The following is a 10523-nucleotide window of genomic DNA, read 5'->3' on the forward strand; positions in this document are numbered from 1 at the left end:
TTACAAATGAATTGAGGCTCCTAGATTAACCAGTGACAGAGCCCAAAGCCAGGGTTCACAACCACACAGCCTAAATCACAAGGAGACACACATACAATTTGCCACCTAAAGCCCACCCTAAGAGTCAGGTTAGGAAGCCCTGAAAAAGTTCTTCAGCTCCTCTTCGTCCACCCGGTTTAGCTCTTAACCCATTTTACTCAAAGAGTTGATCGAATCTGTGTCACTGATTTGGAGCCATATTTTTCTTACAGCAATGATCAGGGGTTGAAAACTCAAAAACCTGTACACCTGAAACAAACATAACATTCTATGTTAATTGTACTTCAAAAAAAAATTTTTTTTTTTAAAGAAAGTTCAAAAACTTTAAAGAGCCGGGCACGTCATGTAAATAAAGTGAAGAGGGTCAGGTGAGGAATACGAGGAACTGGAGACCACATGCCCTGTCCAGAGAGAACAGCCGCTGTTCAAACGACTGTTCCAGTCACCCTGCAGAAATGGGGGCCAAAATACATCTAAGAGTCAAATTCAGCCACAGGCTGCCAGTTTACTACCTCTGGCCTACGCTGAAGCCTCAAGATATATGGAAGCATCCAGGACAGATAATTTGATTGAAAAAGTGGATGAATGTCCATCCACTTAGGTCCAGTTCAAAGTCTTTTTTTTTTCACACCAAGTTTACAAATTTCTGAGATCCCGTCATAGAACCACACTGAGCTACCAAGAGCTCTCACATCTCTTCCCATAAGAGATTTATGGGAAGAGCCTTCCCATAAATGTTCTCATCCTTTTCCAGCTATTCTTCCTCCAAAATTCAGCTCAAGGGCCACAAGCCCCAGGTGATCTGCTCTGACCACCCCTAGGCTGGTTTAATACTCCTCCCATAGTTTCCTGGGTTTCATAGAGTACTAATTGATTGTATTGTATCTGGATTCATGGTCTGTCCACGCCACCCCAAAAAGTATTATTAACCCCTTGAGGATAGGAACATGGTTTATACATGTAAATTCACTATGCCACTCTCAGAAAGATTATTCAGGAAATTTATTAGTGTGAATTACTTGTATTATAATACTTGATTAAAAACAAAATAACTGGTATTGGATTCATGAGCACAAACTGAAAATAAACCTCAAATCTCTTCTATTTCCATGACTATCATCCTGGGCCAGCCATCATCATCTCTTGCTTGGATTACCCATGAGCTTCCCACATCCACTCCTGTCTCCCTTTACTTCATTCTCTGCATGGCAACCAGAGTGACCGTAATGTATAAATCAGATCATATTGCTGTCACACTTAAGATCCCCAAATGGCATCTTAGCTCACTTAAATGAAAACCCAAATTATGTGTCATGACAAAATCTCCATAGGGCTGACATTATGAAGAATCTAGGCACAAGAGTATACACATGCGATTCCATTTATATGAAGTTCAAGCAGGCAAAAGTAATTGATGTTGCTAAAAATAAAATATAACCATTGAGAGAGAGAGAGGGATTTTAATTGGGAAGAGCCACAGCTCCCTAGGGGGATACTAGGAATGCGTGTCCTGAGTTGGTAAACTATGGTCCAAAGAGCAAGTCCTGTCTAGCACTTGTTTTTGTACAGCCCACAAACTAAGAATGCTAACAAGTCTAAATCACAAGTCTAAGAATGGTTTTTACATTTGAAAATGGTTGAGGAAAAACCAAAAGAAAACTCCTTTTGTGACACATGAAAATATACATAATTCAAATTTCAGTGTCCATAACTAAGGGTTTATCAGAACCCCACCATACCCATTCATTTACATGGCATCTATAGCTGCTTTCCTGCTACAGTACCAGAGCTGAGTAGTTGCAACAGAGGCCACAGGCCCACAAAGTCAACAATTTTCTATCTTGTACTTTACAAAAAAAGTCTGCTGACTGTTATTCCCCATCTTAATGTGGATGAGGTCATTTCCATGGGTATATATACAGGTGTAAACATTCACTGAGCTGCGCGCTTAAAGTTTGTATACTTTATATACCTCAAAGCATGTATTTTATACTTAAATTTTAAAAATAAATAACCCTACAAGATAGGACCCCTGCCTACTTTTTTTTAAAAACCTCATTTACCCCTTGTTTGCTATACTGTAGCCATCATGCCCTGCTCCAAAACATCCATCAATTTCTGCTTCCAGAGCCTTCATCTTTATTGTTCCCTCTGACATTTTTTCTCATGGCTAGCTCTCCCTTTTCATGACGGTCTTAGTTCAAATGTTGCCTCCTCAGAGAAGTTCCTGACATTAAATAGCCCTTTGACTGCCAGTCACTCTGTATTACACGCTTTCTTTACAACACTTACTTGCAATTACTGATTTATTTGTATCCTTGTTTATTGTCTTCCCCTCCCCCCAAAAGGTAAGCTCCCTGAGAGCAGGGGCATTGTCACAGGTTTATAGTACTCTAGATAATTACTGAATATGAAAAATATTTCAGACAATCCTGTGAAAAGGAGATTGTTCCATTTGCCAAATGAAATCTTGTTGAATGAAAGTGAACGATGAAGACTCAATATTGTCAAGATGTCAGTTCTTCCCAACTTGATTTATAGATCTGATGCAATCCCAATCAAAATCCCAGCAAGTTATTTTGTGAATATCAACAACTGATTCTAAAGTTTATATCAGAAGGCAAGAGACCCAGAATAGCCAAGATATTATTGAAGGAGAACAAAGTTGGAAGACTGATACTACCTGACTTCAAGACTTACTATAAAGCTGCAGTAATCAAGATAGAGTGATATTAGCAAAAGAATAGACAAATAGATCACTAGAACAGAATAGAGAGCCCAGTTATAGACCCATATTGATATGGTCAACTGATCTGGACAAAGGAGCAAAGAATACAATGGAGCAAAAATACTCTGTCCAGGGTGCCTGGGTGGCTCAGTTGGTTGAACATCCAACTCTTGATTTCAGCTCAGGTCACGATCCTGGGGTCCTGGGATCAAGTCCCACATCAGGCTCCATGCTGAACATGGAGCCTTCTTGGGATTCTCTCTCTCCCTCTGCCCCTCTCTCCTGCTTTCACTCTCTCTCTCTCTCTCTCTCTCTCTCTCTCAAATTAAAAAAAATTAAATACTCTTTTCAACAAATGGAGCTAGAACAACTGGACATGCACAAGCAAAAATGTTAGTCTGGACACAGAACTTACATCCCTTCACAAAAATTAACTCAAAATGAATCACAGATCTAAATGTAAAGAGCAAAACTGTGAAACTCTTAGAAGATAACATAGGAGTGGGGGGGCCTGGGTGGCTTAGTTGGTTGAGCGTCCGACATCAGCTCAGGTCGTGATCTCGCAGTCCATGAGTTCAAGCCCCGCATCAGGCTCTGTGCTGACAGCTCAGAGCCTGGAGCCTGCTTCGAATTCTGTGTCTCCCTCTCTCTCTCTGTCCCTCCCCTACTCATGTTCTGTCTCTCTCTCTTTCTCTCTCTCTCAAAAATAAATAAACATTAAAAAAATTTAGAAGATAACATAGGAGAAAACCTAGATGACCTTGGCTATGGTATTGACGCCTTTTTAGATACAACACCAAAAGCATGATCCATATAAGAAATAATTGATCATATGGATTCCATTAAAATTAAAAACGTATCTGTGAAAGACAAGAAGACAAAAGAATAAGAAGACAAGCCACAGACTGGGAGAGAATATTTATAAAAAACATCTGGTAAAGGAATATTCAAAAATATTCCAAGAATTCTTAAAACACAGTAATAAGAAAACACCCTGATTAAAAAATGGGCCAAAGATAGCAAACACCTCACCAAAGAAGACACACAGATGGCAAATAAACATATGAAAAGAGGCTCCACATGAGCTATTACTATATGTCTATTAGAATGACCAAGATTCAGGACGCTGACAACAGCAAATGCTGAAGAGGATGTGGAGCAGTGGGAACTCTCATTCATTGCTGGTGGGAACAGTGCAGCCACTTTGGAAGATGGTTTGCTGGTTTCTTACAAAAGTAAACATACTCAGGTGCCTGGGTGGCTCAGTCGGTTAAGTGTCCGACTTTGGCTCAGGTCATGATCTCAGGGCTTGTGGTTTCGAGTCCTGTGCTGACAGCTCAAGAGCCTGGAGCCTGCTTCTGATTCTGTCTCTGTCTATGCCCCTCCCCCACTCTCTCTCTCTCTCTCTCTCTCTCTCAAAAATAAAAACACATTAGAAAAAAATTTTTTAACTGTTCAAAAGTAAACATAGTCTTCCCATACAAACCAGCAGTCATGGTCCTTTTTTTATTCCCAAAGGAGTTGAAAAAAAAAAAAAAACACTTCTGTCCACAGAAAAACCTGCACACAAATGTTTATACAGTTTTATTCCAAATACCAGAACTTGGAAGCAACCAAGGTGGCCTTCAGTAGGTGAATGGATAAACAAACTGTGATACATGCAGACAGTGGAATATTATTCAGCACTAAAAAGAAGTGAGCTATTGAGCCATCAAGAAACATGAAGGAAACTTAAATGCATATTATTAAGTGAAAGAAGCCAATATGAAAAGGCTACCTACTGTGTCATTCCAACTGTATGACGTTATGGAAAAGGCAACACTACGGAGACTAACAAGATCGGTGGTTGTCAGGGGTCAGTGAGGGAGGGATGAATAGGAGGACAGAGGGGTTTTAGGGCAGAAAATACTCTCTATGATACCATAATGGTGGATACAAGTCATTGCCCATTTGTCTAAACCCATAAACTGTACAACACCAAGAGTGAAATATAATGTAAGTCACGGACTTTGAGTGATTATGGTGTGTCAATGTAGGTTCATCAGTTATAACAAATGTCCCACCGTCATGGAGGATGTTGACAATGGAGAAAAAGTGCGTGTGTTGGGATGGGGAGTATATAGGAAACCTCTGTACCTTCCCCTCAATGCTGTGAACGTAATATTGTCCTAAAAAATTAGTCTTAATTTTTAAAAAGTGAATGAAGCCCATCTTTTTAGACCCTCTTCCCAACACCTTCAGAAGACAGTAGGCCAGGCCAGAGTCTGAATGGGTTGGACCTCGCCTTGTGCTACTAATTCCTTGCTATATCTCCTTAAGCACCTCATTTCTCTGAGCCACATTTTTCTCACATATAAGGTGGAGATGGAGTTGTTGATATAAAATTGCTTTGAAAGCTCTAAAGAACCACCTTAATGCAGGGGCGTATTTTGGACCCATATTTCAGAGTCTGAAACTCATGATCTTCAGGTCAAGTTCAGTTTTCAGATTTATATAATGTTCTGAATGTTAGTAATACGTTAGGCAGAAAAATGAAGACTCCTATTTGCCATAGGCCCCACCATTCCCAATTGTCTTGCACTGAGCAACTTCATGCATTTGTCCTATCTGTCTGGTTCCCGGAGGCAATTGAATCTGAGACCTCTTGTTCTACACACGAGTGGTAGTGGGTATGTATGCTCTCCTGACCAGCATTTTCTCTGCCCACTGAGTGTCAGGCCCTGTGCCAGGTTAAATGGGAGAGACAGGAGGGAAGAAGACAGTCTCTACTCTCAAGAATTTAGTCTCATCGGGGGATGATCTGTGAGCTTGGTAAAAATCAGGGCAGTGTTTCTGATGCCACAAAAGGAGGTGGTCAAAGGTAAGGTCCAATCCAGTGGGTACATGAGATGTCGTTTGAGCCTAGCCTTGAAAAATTTAGGCATACAGGGTGGGCACTTCAGGAAGATGACATAGACGCAACAAGGTTGAGGGTTGGGGGGATAGTGAATATGTGAGCTTATTCTTTTTTATGAGGGAGCAGACTGAGACAGATAAGTCACCTGGGACTAGGTGGCCAAAGGCCCAGCATGCCAGCCTAGGTAGCGGGGGATTAGTTCGGAGGTGACAGGGAGCTACTGAAAGTTGTTGAGGAGGGATTGGCATGATCCAGGCTCCACTAGAGGCTGGAAATAGAGAAGCCAAAGGAATTACCCAGTTGTAATGGGGACTATTGGCCAGGAGGTGGCAGTGGAGATAGAGGGAGAGACTCTGCAGAGGAAGAATTAGCAGAACTTGGCAGACAGTTGATTGCTGATGATAACGATCCTTTAAACAGCCATTCTTCTTGCCTTCTGTGAAGCTTTCCCCAGTCTCCTCTACCTCCTACCTCCCTGAATGCTCCCTCTCAGTCTCCCTCACAGGCCACTTCTCCTGGACCCCTCCATCAATTGTAGGCATTCCTCAAGATTGTCCCCTCAATTGCCTTCTCTCATCCAACACATCCACAAGGGCAGAGACAGATACCTTGAAGCTAAGGAAGCTTAGCTTCTGGACCCCTTCTTTACAGGTACCCTCCATTGCTAGAAGTTTCTGGGGGTTATAGAGCAGTGTAGGTAAAGTGGAGAAGCCAGCTTGCAACCAGAAAGCATTTGCATGTAAGCATTTCTGGTAATTTGCCTAAAGAGATCTCATAAGAAAAAGGCATCTTGTCATGATTTCACTGTGCATTCCAATTATCATCTCTTAAGCCAAGCACTCTCCCTAGCTCAGAACTTGCATTCCCATCTAACTCCTGGATTCCTCCTGGTCTCCCAGGCACCTCAGACTCATACATCCATAACTGAACTCATGAGTTGAACCACAAAATCTGCTCTGAGGCGATGGCACCAGTATCCACCCGGTTACTTAAACTAGAAACGTAGCCATCACCTTCCCTTTCCCTCATGTCCCACATCCAGCCACCAGATGTGTCAGTTACATCTTAATATTTTTCTATTCTAGTTCTCCCCAGCCCCACACCTGATCCTTAGCCCTTGATGACTTAAAAGCAAGGACAGTACCAAGAACTGGCTTTTTGGGACTGCTGGGACTTTCTTTGAAGTAAGCTCTGCTGCTAATGTGGGGCTTGAACTCATGACCCTGAGAACTGGAATTACATGCTCCACCAACTGAGCCAGCCAGGCACCTTGAGACTGCTGGACTTTAGTCCCCCTTCCTCACTACCCTTATCTCCACTGCCTCCACACTCCATTCTTTGATAGGGACAATTGCCTTTTTCTCAGTCTTCTGTAAAGTGCTATGCAAATGAGGCTTCAAGCTGTCAAGTCCTCTAGCCTCCTGCTCTCTACCAGCCAGACGGCTGGCTGATCCTAACCCTCCTAGCAAGTACAAGTTCTAGAGCTGGGGCCATCTACACCAACTTCCTAATCAGTCTCCCTGCAGCCAGTTTCTCCCCCTCCCCAAAGTCCCAGCTTTTGTGGGGGTTTCCATTCCAGTATGGGTGAATCCAGAACCAGCATAAGACAGTATGAGAGAATGTCAGGGCTTATGATGTAATAAATCAGGTGCAGAGAGACAGAGATGGGGGGCGGGGCAGCAGGAGATGTGCCATTTTAGACAAGGTGATCTCTGGGGGTCATTGAACAGCACCAGCCAGGGAAACTGTGCTTACTGCTTAGCTGACAGTCACTCTCCAACTTTGAGTCCTTTCATGGCTCCCATGAAACCCCTTTCTGAGGCCACCAAAGCCCTGCATGGTAGTCCCTGCCAGATCCTCCAGCTTCCTCTCTCCCAGCCCCTGCACTCCAGCCACACTGGCCATCCTGCTATATAGGCTCTTCTCCACTCTGGGCTTCCTCACACATGGTTCTCTCTTTCCTCTCCACCCAGTCAGAACTTACAGAGTAACATCACTGCCTCCAGAATCTCTTCCTGGCCCCCAGACTAAGTTGTATCTCCTGAAAAATTCTGTGCTTTGTTGCCTCTCAACACTTTAACACTAGGAATAATTACTTGAGTTCCCGGAGACTCATGGTAAGAGAGAGGTCACATTTGTCTTGTTAACTTCTGTGTATGAGCCTATACCCATAGTCTGGGGGAGTGACAGGTACATACTAAATATCCATAGATAGAGATTGGTTGATATTTGCCTGTGTGTATGATAGCAATAACCCATGTGTTAAATCCACTCAAAAACTATAATAGTGACAAACACTGAACACCAGCCTATGTTCTTACATGATTTAACTAGTTTAATTCTCACAATGATCCAATTGGGGCCCCTGGTTGGCTCAGTCGGTAGAGCATGTGACTCCTGATCTCAGGGACGTGAGTGAAAGCCCCACATTCATTGAATGTGGAGGCTACTTTTAAAAAAAGAAAAGAAAAGAAAAAAAGAAGGCAGAGCTTGGCCTGCCCTCACCCTCACAATAACCCAATTAAAGTAGATTATCATCCCTGTTTTACAGATTGTACAAAGGATGGTTAAGTCATTTGTTCCAAGTGACACAGCTGGGAAGCAGCAAACAGAGCAGGGGCTTGAACCCAGAGAGAGTGACTCACGGGTGTCCCCTTAACTGCTGTGCAGGACAGCCTGTCAGATCCAGGTCTGAGAAGTGCCAGGCATCATCCTAGGCACCAGGGAGATAATACTGGAAAAACACACCAGGAAAATGCTCTCAGTTCCAGCTTTTATCAATCTTACATTCCTGGTGAGGGAAAGCAAAGAACAAATACATCAGGCAAGTCAAAGTATAAAATAATGAGCAGTACTGTGTGTTATGAAAAAAAAAATAAAGCAGGTTTGGGGCATGGGAGGTGCTGTTTTAGACAAGGTGGTCTGGCAAGGCCCTCTCTGGTGTGGTGACATCTGAGCAGAGAATGCTTTGGGGAAAAAGCATTCTAAGCAGAGGTAAATAAATACAAAGACTCTGAGGCCAGCCCAGCTTATCCTAACAGGAAACAACCAGGAGGCCCAGGGGGCTGCAGGGGACGGGGGAACAGTTGGCAGTGAGGTCTGAGTGAAGGGTCAGGCCTGGATTTGGCGGGGGCTTTGAAGGCCAAGCTAAGGAGTTCCCATGGAATTCTGAGTGTAGCAGGACGGCTTTGAGCAGAGGCCCGGTCGAGAATGGACTGTAGGGGTGAGATCTGGAGGCGACTGCTGCAGTTTAGGTGGGAGTAGAACGGGAACCTGGGGGTAGGGTTGCCAGATTTAGCAAACAGCTCTTCCGGGGGGACCTCTGAGAGGAGCTTCCGGAAGGCAGCTGTAAAGTGGCTGAGGTCCCAGGAGGCTAGGAGAGGGTGGGGAGCTGCTAGAACACGTCTCTTCTCTCTGAGAGGACTGGGACCTCTTGAGAACACAGCCAACGCTGTGCAGGGACTTTACATGTTGAATCTTAAGCAAACACCCCAACTGAAAACATCCCCAACCCTCAAAGAAGGAAACTAAAATTGTGGCACTCAGTTCTAGAAAGGGTGTGGGAAGACAGGCGATCACATGCTGCTGCAGGGGGAGTGTACATGTACGCATCTTTTTTTTTTTTTTCTGAGTTTTAAAAGATTGTTTCTTAAAAAGAAAAAAATTGTAAATTTAATATATATCTTTTGCCCCAGAAATTCCATGTTAGAAACTCACTCTAGGGAATGAGTCAGTAAGATGAGCAAATATGCATGTACAAAGATGTTCATCACAGCATTATTTAGAAATGGAAAAAAATGGATAGGACATGAGACTTTTCAAATTTTATTTTAACTAGGCTCCACGCCCAAAAAGGGGCTTGAACTCACCTCACGACCCTGAGATTAAGAGTCGTATGCTGTGTTTGCTGTGTTTACTAACCCAGCCTGGCGCCCCTGGGCATGACATAAAAGTTTAACAACAGAAAAAACGATCAAAGAAGCAGCAGTTGGGAGGCAAGGAAACTCAGGTGGCCAGTAAATATGTCGAAAAGACGGTTACCCTCATGATAAAACAGGGAAATTAAAAATGATCACAATAATTTCTCAGAGCAAAGAGAATTTTGCCTGTATTTGTCAAGTTGCATTTATTCTGACAATTCTGCACTTCAACAATGCATCTTAGCATCCAGATTATAGTCTCTAAAAGGAATAAGGGCTAGTTGCAGAAAAGGCCCAGTCTGTGACTAACGCTGAAAGGTACAAGGTGAGTCTATAATATCTTCTGGAAGCAAGAATTTTTCAAAGATTAATGAAGTCTTGTTGGAAAGACACAAGAACCTTCACTAAAAGGACCAACTCTAATGCTATTGAAACCTCAAAAGGAGACTATTGAGCTGAGGTCAATACTGGGCTTGATCCATTGAAGTATTCACAAAAGAGTGAACATCAAGTACTTTATTCTAAAAAAGGTGTTAGAATGGGGCACTTGGGTGGCTCTGTCGGTTGAGCATCCCACTCTTGATTTCTGTTCGTCGTGATACTGGGTCAAGGGATCGAGCCCAACACACAGCTGACTGTGGAGCCTCCCTAGGATTCTCTCTCTCTCTCTCTCTCTCTCTCCTTCTGCCCCTCCCCTCTCTCTAAAATAAAAAATAAGAATAAATTTTAAAGGTGTTAGAATAAAATAAATTCTGTGGTGCCTGGCTGGCTAAGTCAGTGGAGCATGTGGCTCTTGATCTCTTGGTTGTGAGTTCAAGTCCCACATACGGTGTAGAGATTACTTATGAAAATAAAAACAAATTGTTTAATTTTTAAAAGAATAAAATACATTATATTTTGTTGTCTTGTTAATTTAAAAAAAGGAAGTAAAAAATAACAG

The sequence above is a fragment of the Prionailurus viverrinus genome, chromosome E3, assembly GCF_022837055.1.
Source record: "Prionailurus viverrinus isolate Anna chromosome E3, UM_Priviv_1.0, whole genome shotgun sequence".
In the NCBI taxonomy this organism is placed as follows: Eukaryota; Metazoa; Chordata; class Mammalia; order Carnivora; family Felidae; genus Prionailurus; species Prionailurus viverrinus.